Source organism: Aegilops tauschii, chromosome 2 (genome assembly GCF_002575655.3).
Source record: "Aegilops tauschii subsp. strangulata cultivar AL8/78 chromosome 2, Aet v6.0, whole genome shotgun sequence".
In the NCBI taxonomy this organism is placed as follows: Eukaryota; Viridiplantae; Streptophyta; class Magnoliopsida; order Poales; family Poaceae; genus Aegilops; species Aegilops tauschii.
In genome coordinates this window covers 582923296-582936024 of record NC_053036.3, presented here as the reverse complement: position 1 = coordinate 582936024, position 12729 = coordinate 582923296, and the positions used below count along the sequence as shown (strand labels likewise).

General features: G+C 42.1%; 1 long non-coding RNA gene across 1 annotated transcript; it reads left to right on the top strand.

The window, feature by feature from the left end:
- The first annotated feature begins 934 nt into the window (after positions 1 to 934).
- Positions 935 to 5977, top strand: LOC123497402 (uncharacterized). The gene is made up of 6 exons (XR_006671104.2): positions 935 to 1286; positions 1397 to 1453; positions 1553 to 1645; positions 3896 to 4633; positions 4841 to 5573; positions 5676 to 5977. It is a non-coding gene; the product is annotated as an uncharacterized lncRNA (long non-coding RNA).
- Positions 5978 to 12729: the final 6752 nt, after the last annotated feature.

The following is a 12729-nucleotide window of genomic DNA, read 5'->3' as shown; positions in this document are numbered from 1 at the left end:
TGACACTTGTGACACCATATAGAGGATGCGCATATGGGTGGAGGACTGTGATTTTTTTGTTTTTTGGAAAGATCCAGCTGATGGCTGGCATATATTGAATAATAGCAGAGAGCATACGGGAATACAAAAGGTGAGTTGCCATCCAAGGTGAACTGGCATATAGAAAGGAAGAATGGAAAAATTCTTAGGCCTCATGTCTGATTTCTCATGGAGGGTCCTCAAAGGGGTGCTCTAGGTGGGTTGCTCCTGCCTGACACCATAATTCCAGTGATCTTCTGATCGCCACAATATTGTTTTAGCAGGCTACTCTTCCTCTGAACGTGCACTCATTTCTTTGCTGCCTAATTTGCCAAAGAGTGAGCAGGGTCATTGATTTTAAACCTCGTCTGTCCGCTGGTGTAGCAGCGGCATCCCAACCACTCTCCCATTTTTGACCAAACTTCAGTGGAGATGATGCATTGCCAAAACAAATGCTCAGAAGATTCTAAGTTCTCGATGCACATTTGGCAGAAATACTCAATTAGCCAGCCTCTTCTCTGCAGCCTGTCATTGCACCATAGACGGTTTTTGTATAGCAGCCATGCAAAGACTTTGAGAACTGTGATTGTCGATGCTCCTTCTTTACTAGTACAAGTCTACAACTACCTTCCCGTGGCCACATTGTCTGGTGGGAGATGTTTTCTCTCTCACACACACAGCTACTCACATATGTTTATTTGTCTCTACTCTAGCTCTCTGTCTTACGCTCATATTTATTTCTCTCCACTGTAGCGCGTGCTCTGTCTCATAGCACATCTCTCTCTCTCTCTCTCTCTCTCTCTCTGACCAAACATCAGTTATATCAGAGCTACCCCCACCCGCCCGCCCCTCCCCGGCCCGCGCCCTCTATAAGTTGGAGTGGCCGGCACCAGTGTAGCCACACAGCGCGCAGGGGATTGCTAATGGTTTAGCGTTAGCGTCCCTCTCTCTGTTTCCAATTTTTTATTTATGTTCATCTTGCAATGCATTGTTAGTTATCTCTAACAGTCCATCTTTTCCATCTCTTCTTGCAGATCTAGAGATTTCATCCAAGTCTGTTGAGGTTTCTCATCCTCTCTCAAGTGTTCCTCCCTCTCTCCTCCTCTCATTTTTCTTGTTTTCCATTTTCTTATTCATATTTTGGATTATGGTTTAGGGTTAGCTTTCGCCTCTCTATTTCTTTTTTTATTGATGTTCTTCTTGCACTGCATTGTTAGTCACCTCTAACAGTCCATCCCTGCTGTGTTGTGATTTTTCATCGTGTTGAGGTTTCTTATCGTTCGTGCTCCTCTCTCTTCGCTGCTACCTCTCTCTTTTTTACTTTTTCTTGTTCATAGTTTTGGATTAATCCATTTCTTTGCTCACCCCACCACTACAGATGCATCGGCCGCGAAACGCTTGGTGGATTCAAGCAGATGGTGCTGAAACTCGTAAGGTTAGTACAAACTACAGCAAACTCTTTGCTTTCTTTTTTCTCTTTCTATGGATGCATTAGCTATGCTCTTACTTTGTTATTTCGTCAATTATTATGTAGACGCTGGAAGGACAGAGACAATTCAATATTGACTTGCATAAGGCGCAACAAAGGCTCAGAACTGCACGAAACAATGCGCCAAACCTGACGAAGGTAACTGAGTACATTTTTGCTTTGCTTAAAAATACCAACAGTTTCAATTTAGTAGTGCTTAGCCTAAAATGCCAACTACTACATTGGTTGAATGCAACTTTTTTAGTGCTTAGCGTAAAAATGAACTCCAATTTAGAAGTGCTTAGCAGTTAGCGTAGTAATGACAACTTTTCAATCATTTAGTAGTGCTTAGTGTAAAAATAAGCTACAACCAATTTAGCAGTGCTTACTGTAAACTTTTTACTTAACCAATTTAGTCTTGCATTCACATATTATTGGTCTTTTTTCTCTTTCTATGGATGCATTAGCTATGTTAAAAATATTCTGGATTAAAAAAATGCCAACTTATAACACTCAACCACTTAAAAATTAGTTAGTGAGTATTTTTAATATGCATGGTCCAACTTATGTATGTTTCACAATGCACTGTAAGAGATCCCTAAAATAAGGATTCAGTTTACTCTATTGCATACATTCAATCTTAACATGTAAGTGCCATATGTACATAATCTTTCTCTCTTTATATGGTGTTACACACACTTTGTGATGTCTGCTCTAACAAAAAAAAAGTCTGTCCAAGAACACGGCAACACATGGTTGCTTTGTAAAAAGAAATTTAGCAAAGTTAATTTGAGTGTTGTTATGATTTTGTCAACGAGCATTCACTATTATTATATGCATTTTCATACTATATATCACATAGACTAAAACTGGGGTATAATTAGGTATGTTTATTTTTTCCTTGCCTTAAAAAATAAAGAAAGGAATAGTTATAGTAATTGTCTTTTTTTACCCTCACAATGTAATTGCATTGCATAAAGGTTCATAACACTTAGGAGCAACTTAAAATGATTGACAAATCTTTTACTTGTGCATGACAAGCCCATCAACCATTTCTCCTTCAAACAGATGTCCTAAAGGCCACAAAACTATCAAAGTATCTTTCAAACCATGCATCCGAGTACTCCACAGCTTTGGTGGTTCTGGGGCAAAGCCATCGAAGAGGCTTTCAGTCCCCAACCACACATGTGATGTGATGCGCCATGGCCCATGGCTGCATATGGTAGTGGGAGCTCAACTACAATCGTGAACCATATGTACCACCTAGGCCATGCATTGCTGTTTATAGCAAAAACCTTATAGACCAAGAGTTTAGCTAAGTTTATGACAAAGAATGGTGGGGGCATAGAACTTCACAAGCTCGTGAAGAAAACCTAGGGTGCTCCATGACCTCTCTGGATGGAAAGGGAACTCCATAGCATTCATGGTGCTGGACTGCTGGTGCTATAGAAGGAAATTGTCCTGAAGGGGTCTTCGCCAAGTGAACCTTAACCATCCAGCGCATGTCTTGATCAGATGTTTCCCTTCGCTAAGAACACATCATTTAACTCTTTCTCTTTGAGCTTCTATCAATCATGCATTTTAAAATAAGAAAGCTATGTAGTCCAACTTGATCCAAACTAGAAAAAAAATCTGCTCCGGCAACCCTACCAAAGCAGAGCCCCACCCGTTGATTAGAGGCCATAGCCTCCGCCAGCGTCAACGGGTGAAGGAATCGGACCCTAGAGAAATAGAAATTGGGGGCGCCACCAGCTAGTATATATATGCAATCATAAGTTATATTACCTCCATTTCTTTTTTACTATGGCTGTGTGCATAGATCCTCCTTTTCCAAAAAATAAACTTCTTTACTTCCATGTTAAGTCACAAGAAAAAAACTTTACTTGTCTTTTTTTGGGCAACACACAAAATTGATCACAATTTTTTTTCTGCCATAGAAATGCATCGTAAATTCTATCAAATGTATTTCAGAAAAATATATTCTATGGAACGTGCAGTAAAAAGGCCATGCCTACTTCCATTTGGATCTTGTCCTAAACTACATATATATTTTTGGATGTTAGGCTCATATATAGAATTGTTAAAAGCCAATTAGTTCCCCTATGTTTTCCTAACTAAGCCAAGTTCACTCTAATGATCATTGCATAAAATCTGCATTGCCTAGGTTGTAATCAAATTCCATAATCACAAAAACTAGACCGAAATTTCTGCTAGACTAGATCTTAATAACAAAAGATTCTTACATAGATATATATAAGAGAATGTTAGTTGTATAGTATTAATTGAAACCACAAATTCTTGTCTATCAAAACACATTTTATTTAGTAGTATTCCATAGAGTAAGCAAATGTATTTATTTAATTACACATCTACTCTAACCTCTAACTAACAACACATGCATTCATGCAGAGAGTCTTGGGTGGGTTTGTTAAAACCTTCGAGTACGACTGTGATGATGAAGCCATTGGCAATGTTCATAACGGCACGATGATAATTGCGTACGATGATGGTATTGAGCAACCTCATGAAATCACAGTAGTGATCTTAGAGGATTGGGCCAACGCTAGTGAGATCGGAGATGCAATTGTGGCGCATACTGAAAAACTTTCTAGCTTTGGTGGTGACTTACTTGTGCAAGCATATTTCAGTACTTTTTGCCACAATGCTCAGAGACACATAGTGGCCTATGTGCCAGTCGTTCCCGCCTCAATTCAGGGAATAAGGAGTGAACCATTTTTTGCTCATGATGAGCTAGAGTTGTCAGAATGTTGGCGGGAGCGGATGAGGTGCGTTGTCTTATATACAATTAATATGTTGACTCATGTTTAGAGATAGATGATTCATTCTTGTGTTTCTCGGAGCTTGCCAACTATGTGACTTGTCGAGATGATCACGCAGCTCATTCATAGAACTTCTCCATATCGCGGCGCAGTGCAATATCAGACATGGTGGCCTCTCGGAGCTTGCCAACTATGTGACTTGTCGAGATGGGCTGAAGATAATTAATATGGGGCGATATTCTCACATTGTCGGGAGAGAAAGAGACATGCAGCAGCTTATGGATTTTGTAACCACACTATTCCCTGGGAGTTTGACTCATCCCGAGTGGAGAACCCTTGTCGATCTTCTCCTCTCAAAGACCATGTGGTACTATTTCTGCCATATCTCATAACACAGCTTAGTAGTACAGCACAATGTGGAAAATAAACTTAATTAAATATGTAAATTATAGCCTTAATGAAAGTACTATCTCAAGTATACGTAGTAGACTTATTACTAAAAAGACTTGTTTTACTAATTAATCTTTTTGTATCTACCCCTGTGTAACTAACTAATATTCGGGTATGCATGCAGGGACCCACTTAGAGTTGATTATTATTACGGTCCTAACTGGCTAGAAGTTGTCTTGCGGCACCCAATTTTATTGGGCACCGCCGAAGAAAAATTGGAGTGCTTTGTAGCTATCCACATGGATGTAACGCGTCTGGACAATGCAGGGAAAGCTAGGTTCTCAAATTGGATTCACTATCGCTACCCGGCATTTAAATGGTACTTCTTGCATGACTTTGATGATGAACTAGAACGTGACCATGATATCCGTTCGAGAGTTGTTCCCTGGAACCAACTCTACTACAATCTCTTCACGTTCATCCGCCCTGGAAGTAATAAGCGACTCAAAGCAAACAGGGACTTTGCAGCTTTCAAGCATGGATCCCAGTTTAGAAAGAATTTGTTCTTTGAGGAACCTAATGATGGGAGTTGGTCAGCTAACTATGGTACAAGATATTGCTATCTCAGTATTATTAGGTTGGTTAAGAACCTGATAAACCATGGAGGTGACTACGATCATATATACACCTAAGCCACATGATTTATTTTTTTCTCAGTCTTTGCATCCCATTCTTTTCCGGATTCTGCTTCTAATAACTAAATTAGTACTGTCAATCAATCTTTCAGGAATTGCATGATAAGAACAATATGCTCATAGAGATCAGAACTCGATTCCAACATTTTATGAGTGTTTGCTACACCGTCATAAACATGACGGATGATTGGATTCATGATTGGACGACCGATCCATATCCATGTAAGTTTTGAATAGATGTCTCCCATTCATGTCAATTTTGTAGCTTCCAATTGTGGCTAGCTCATTGTTTGTTTATCCATGTGTCTATGTTTATACTCACAGAGATGATGTGAGATCAGGAAGAGGAAGTTGCTCGACCTCAACAACTGGAGGTTCTTTGAGTATGGATGTGAGATCGACGGCAATGTCTAGAGCCATTGGGTTGGTCTCTTTGGTACTTATGCATCTTCGCTGAGTACCGCTCATCAGCGCTGCGTCGCTTGTATCGGCTCTATGTGACCATGTATCGAACCTACACCTCTAGTTTCTGGCTTTATTCTAGCGCTCAGTCGCATGTGTTTTGGTCCCTCGGACCTTGTATCTTTCATTCGGAATCTTGTGATAACTTAAGGGCCTCATTTTAAGGTCGGGGACAGCCTACTTTCTAAAAGTATGGATTGTTCTTTAGGAATATTATAACTGTTGAAGCCGGTACATTTATCTCGTTGAAGTCAGGTAGATAGTTTTTCTGTCGGTGTAGGGTGAGCATGTTCACGTCTTAGTTGACTTTTCTGTCCGCTGCAAATGGCTCGGCTCTCCAGTGGTGTTGGGATGACAGTGCCGGATAGCTCACACACTCTCCGGTATATCTCTATTTTCAGTTGTGTCGCATCCTTAGACTAAATACAAGAGCAAAGAGTAAGAATAAAAAAATCTGAGCACGCAGCGCAAAATCCCCAAGCCTAACAAATCAGTGCTAGGGACCCTGTGGCAACGACACAAAGTGGATAGAATTTGGAAAAGTCCCTCGTGAAGGTGCTCAGCCTTGTCAACAGATGTCAACATCAAAGATGGGGGACAAAACAGTCGATCAACACGAAAATCGGCCTCTCTACGGTGGGAACAATTCAAGATTTCACTTCATGATGGCTGTTCTCAACTCTCTACCGCCAGGAGGAAGTCCAGTCAATGGCTGTTGTCAACTCTCTACTAACTTGACCCGCAAAAAAAAAACTCTCTACTAACTTTTTTTTGAGACAATTCACAAAGCTTTATTATGTCGTCATCAGTTGAACCGGGACGAAAGAGAGGTTTCCGGGGTGACCTAACCACACACGGCGGCTGACCCCAAGCTTCAAAGCATGCTTTGCTAAATTGTGAGCCTCCACATTGGAGCTCCTAAACTCATGAACGAAATTACAAGAAATAAAACTGCTAGAGTAGGCTATGATTTCATGCACAATCGCGCCGTATTCCGCTCGGTTCTTCTCCTTTATGCTGTCTATCACCTCCTTGCAATCGGAGGCAACATGGATTGACTGTAGTTGGAGATCTTCCGACAAAGCTAGAGCCTCCCTCACTGCCAAAGCTTCCAGGGTGGTAGGGTTGGTGATCGATGTGAAGCCCCAACGTTGAGGCCCCCAAGAACACTCCAAATTCATCTCTTGCTATTGCTGCAATGGTTCCCACGCCGCGTCTCTCTGCAACTGCTGCATCAACATTAAGCTTTGACATATTGTGCGGCGGTTTGAGCCAATGCTTCGGTCTCTGATTCACCTGGTCAGACGTTCTCACCGGAGAAACCCTAGTCTGGGTCTGAAACTCTGAAATATATCGCTGGATGAATAGATGTATAGTCATAGGAGATTGGTGAATATCCTCATAGACCGCTTTCCTTTTAGCACTCCAGATCGCCCATCACTAGTACAAAACAGGGCTTTCGTCACAGGGCAATATTCATACTAGTCCCGGTTCAGTCACGAACCGAGACTAATGTGAGCATTGGTCCCGGTTCGTGCGGCTAAGGCATTAGTCCCGGTTCACCTGGGCCCTTTAGTCCCGGTTGGTGCCACGAACCGAGACTAAAGGGTGCGATGCCCATTAGTACCGGTTGGTGGCACCAACCGGAACTAAAGGTTAGTCCTTTAGTCCCGGTTGGTGCCACCAACCGGTACTAATGGGCTTTGAGGCATTAGTACCGGTTCATGGCACGAACCGGTACTAAAGGGCCCATCAAACTCTACCCCCCTAGACCGCCTTTTCAGTTTAGGAAAAACAAAAGAAAATGATGGAAATGTCAAAAAAATAAAATAAAATAAGTTTCCCATGTGATATGTGGTCTAGTTGTTGAGAAAATTAACAAATATAAATTTCGACTTTATTTGCAAAATCTCTCTGGAATTTTTTTAAATGGGCATAACTTTTGCATATGAACTCGGATGAAAAAGTTTTTTATATGAAAAATCATCTACTCGTAAAGTTACATCCGAATTTAACCGGGGGAACCCCGTTAAACATTTTCAAAATCCTCAAAAACCTAACAGAAAAAAAGATACGGGCTTTTAAGATCTGGAGAGGCAAAAAAAATCAAAAAAAATTCAGATTGTGGTCAAACTGTGGTCAAACAATGGTCAAACTAATTATTCTAGAATATTAGTGTTACTAAATAATTATTTCAGTTTTTTTTGAATTTTGGTCAAATCTGGTCAAACTGTGGTCAAACAATGGTCAAACTAATTATTCCAGAAATATTAGTGTTACTAAATAATTATTGTTTTTTAAAACAATAGTTTCAAACTCAAAGAGTGAAATGTGTCACTTCATGCTCAAGCTAAATTCCTGAGGGTTAATAGAATTGACATCTTACTATTGTCAGGAAAACAACAAGTGCAGACTTGGAAACGAGCGAGAATAGAACCCGAAAGTTAAGCGTGCTCAGGCTGGAGTAGTGAGAGGATGGGTGACCGTCCGGGAAGTTAGATGATTTGGAATGATGAGGGGTGATTAGAGATTAGAGGATAAATTGAGCAGTGATGAGTGGTGGTGATTAGTGATTAGAGGTTAAAATAACTCAGAAATTTGAAAATAAAAAAAAATTCACAAATTTTTTTTAAAAAAAAATATCATAAAATTTCCTTTAGTCCCGGTTAGTAACACCAACCGGGACTAAAGGTGGAGCTCCAGGCTGCGTCCACGTGGACGGCCTTTAGTCCCGGTTCGTGTAAGAACCGGGACTAAAGGGGGGAGGCATTAGTAATGACCCTTTATTCCCGGTTCAAAAACCGGGACTAAAGGCCCTTACCAACCGGGACAAAAGCCCCCTTTTCTACTAGTGCATAGTGTAACTGCCAACAACATGAATTGTTGCGCGTTTAGTGCATCATTCAGGGCGAACAGCCACTGCCGAGGGTCATCATTGCTGTATTGGCTCAACTTCTCAACTAAGGCCTCATCCGAAAGAGCCCAGATACAGTGAGCGTTGGTGCACTCCACCATCGTGTGCCGCCAAGAATCCCGGGCGCCACAGAGTTTGCAGGCTTCAGAAACACTCATATTTCTGTGAACAAGAACATCGGCGGTCGGGATCGAACTTCTTGCTAGTCTCCACTGGAAATGTTTGATCTTTGGTGGTAGATTAGCTGCCCATAGCAACGACCATGAACTGCTATCACGCCCAGTCTCCGAGGTTCCCTCCTCCTCGTCAATCCAAGATTCCCTAGCGATCTTTGTTTGTGTAATTAATCTGTACGCTGATCGGACTGAGAAGCCACCTTTCTTCTCCGCACTCCATGCCCAGAAGTCAGAGATGTTCCGTGTGCAAAGGGGTATGCTCAATATTGCCTCAGCGTCGATTGGCAAAAATACAGAACGGACTAATGCTTCATTCCAAGTGGCAGTTGCAACCGTAATCAGATCCGAGACCATAGTCGGCGGCGATGGGACCCTTGAAGTGATCGGCCTCATCATGCCCCGTCTTGGAAGCCAGTTGTGGCTCCAAATACGCGTAGTTTGCCCATTCCCAATGCGACATATGATCCCAAGCTTAAGCATGTCTCGTCCATCCAATTTCGCCCGCCAGATCTGAGACGGCCTACCGCCAAGTTGAGCTTCAAGCAATGTTGTGTCCGGGAAGTATGCCGCCTTCAAAATTCTGGCGCTTAGGGACTCGGGGTCTGTAAGTACTCTCCAGGCTTGCCTGGCAAGCAACACAAGATTGAAAACTTCCATATCACGAAAGCCCAGCTCTCCCAGGTGTTTTGGCCGTGTCATGACATCCCATGCCACCCAGCTAGGTTTTCTTCTGCCTGCTTTACTTCCCCACCAAAATTGACGGATAATAGTCGTGATATTGTCGCATAGGCCACGAGGTAGTCTGAAGCAGGCCATGGAGTAGACCGGCAGAGCTTGGGCCACAGCCTTAATAAGTACCTCCTTGCCTGCTGTCGATAGTAGTTTCTCCATCCAGCCTTTAACCTTCTCCCAAACCCTGACTCGGAGATATCTGAAAGTAGCCATCTTCGACTGCCCCACATCAGTTGGCATTCCTAAGTATCGATCACTCAAAGATTCATTCTGGACATTGAGCGTGTTTTTGATGTTATCCCTCACAAGTTCGGGGTCCCCTTGCTGAAAAATGTAGATGACTTATTGTGGTTTACCCTTTGTCCAGAAGCATTACAGTATATATCCAACAGTTTCGACACCTCTGCCGCCCCCTGAACACTTGACTTGAACAGCAACAGGCTATCATCGGCGAAGAGAAGGTGGTTAACAGCCGGGGCTGTGGGTGCCACCTTTATCCCACTGAGTGCTGATGATCGAGAACTGGATTTCAAAAGGCACGAAACGCCCTCTGCTGCGATCAAGAAAAGATAGGGGGAGATCGGGTCTCGCTGACGGATGCCACGTGAAAGCAAAAAACTCTCAAGTCTTTCTCCGTTGAACTAAACTGAGAATGAAACCGAACTGATCATCCCCATTACTATATCCACCCACTGTTGGTTGAAACCCAGCCTGAGCATGATTGCTTGAAGATAAGACCACTCCAGCCTGTCATATGCTTTCATCATATCCAGCTTTAGAGCGCAATAGTTGTTGGACTTTGCCTTGCTGTGTTTCATAAAGTTTAAACACTCATATGCACATATGATATTGTCAGTGATCAGTCTACCTGGAACGAAGGCTGACTGCTCTTCGGAGATAATGTCTGGTAGTACCACTTTCAGCCTGTTTGCAACGACCTTTGACGCTATTTTATAGATGACATTACATAAACTTATTGGGCGGAATTGAGTAAGAAGGGTTGGATTTATCACCTTGGGTATGAGCACCAAGACCGTGTCATTCACACATTCAGCACTTTCCTCCCCTCGAACGATTCTCAACACCGCCTTTGTTACCTCCTCCCCACACAAGTCCCAGTGACGCTGGTAAAAGTGTGATGGAAATCCGGCCCCGGAGACTTTGTGGGAAACATCTAAAAGAGTGATGTTTTCTCTTCATCACTCGTATAAGGTGCAGATAACTATTCATTCATTCTTGATGTTACTTTGACCGGCACATGTTGCAGCACTTAATCGATTCCCGTGACACCTTCTAATGAGTAAAGATCTTTATAGAAGGCAGACACCATGTTTTTTTAGTGCTGCTTTGTCATCGATCATGGCGCCCAAGGAGTTGGACAGTGCTTTGATCATATTTTTCTTCCGCGTCTGGCATGCTCTCAGATGGAAAAACCTCGTGTTCTTGTCGCCAGAAGCTAGCCATTCTATGCATGACCGTTGACGCCACATCATCTCCTCCCGATGGTATAGCTCGACGAGCCTCTCGCTGATCTTCAGTTCCGCATGCGTCGGCCCCACCCTAGCTGGCTCCCCGCATGTATCTGAATGGGGGCTTCGCCGGCAGTCGCCCATTGTCGCCTCTCAGACTGAACAGAATAGGACAGTGGTCGGATCCCGCTGCCGTTTCATGTTTCAGATTTGCCTCCGGATACAGAACACTCATCTCAGCCGATATAAGAGCCCGATCCAACCTGCACCTAGTGTAGCTGCCGCCTGTTACTCTCTTTTCAAAGGTCCAGAAATTGCCCTCATAGCCTACATCCATGAGCATGCAAACATCAATAGCATCTCGAAAACCTTGGATCTGGGCATTACTGCGTTCTCCAATGCCCTCATGTTCTTCCGGACGTAACACTTCATTAAAATCGCCTATGCACACCCACGGAAGATCGCTTGAACTTGCTATTCCCTTCATGGTGTCCCACGTATGATGTCTCAAGTGTGTTCAGGCCTCCCCATAAAAGCAAGATGCTCGCCACTTATCATAACCTGGTTCATCGATAGAGCAGTCTATATGATACACCGAGTACCCCAAAATCTCAACTTTTATTGGATTGTTCCAAAAGATACCAAGGCCACCACTCCGGCCATTACTACTAACTGCAAAGGAATTATCAAAGCCCAAAGTGCTTGCTAAATTTTGTACCCGAACTCTATATAGTTGAGTTTCAACAATACAAAGTAGGGTAGGGACAAATCTCCTCGCTAGTTCACGAAGTTCTCGAACTGTCGCGGCTACTAACTAGCACTCAGTATGAGAAATGTGAGGCAAAGAAGACTGCGGGCTGTTTGCCGCCTAAAACCAGGGCCGTTGAAGGGTCTGTGCGAGCTGTGTGCTCGCACAGGGCCCCAAAAATCCAGAGCCCCGAATTTGGGTCCATATATGTAGGATTTTCCTATTGGACGCACTTTACAACCTTTCGCACACACCTGCAGATCGAGCGATGACCTCGGCCAAGTGTTTCCGGTTTTGGGAACCTTCTAGAGTTTCCCAGCCGGTTTTCTTTTCCTCTTTCTTTTTGTTTTTTGTTTTTAAGTTTTTCTGTTTATTTTTATTCATTCTTTTTCTTTTGCTGTTTCTTTTCTTTTTCCCTTTTTTCCATTTATCTCCCCTTTTTTCTTTTTCTAGTCAATATTTGTCTTATTTTTTTTAAGATTCTAAAAAAATCTTCCACTTTTTAAAAATGTTCATAAATATAAAAAATATACATGAATTTGAAAAAATGACCATGTATTTCAATTTTTGTTCTCAAATTTAGAAAATGTACATATTTCAAAAAATCTTCTGGAATTGCAAAAAATGTTCGTGCTTGCAAAATTTGGTCAGAAATTCTAAAAATATTCGCGAAAAAGTGTTCAGGAATTTCATAAAATGTTAGATATTTCATGAAGTTCCGTTTTCAACTATTTGTTAACAAATTCAAAATATATTTGCGGTTTTATTTTTTTTGTAATTTCATGAAATGTTCTATTTTTAAAATATTTGTTCAAAATTTCAAAAAATGTTCGCGGTTAAAAATTTGTTCGGGATTCCGTTATTTGTTCACAACTTC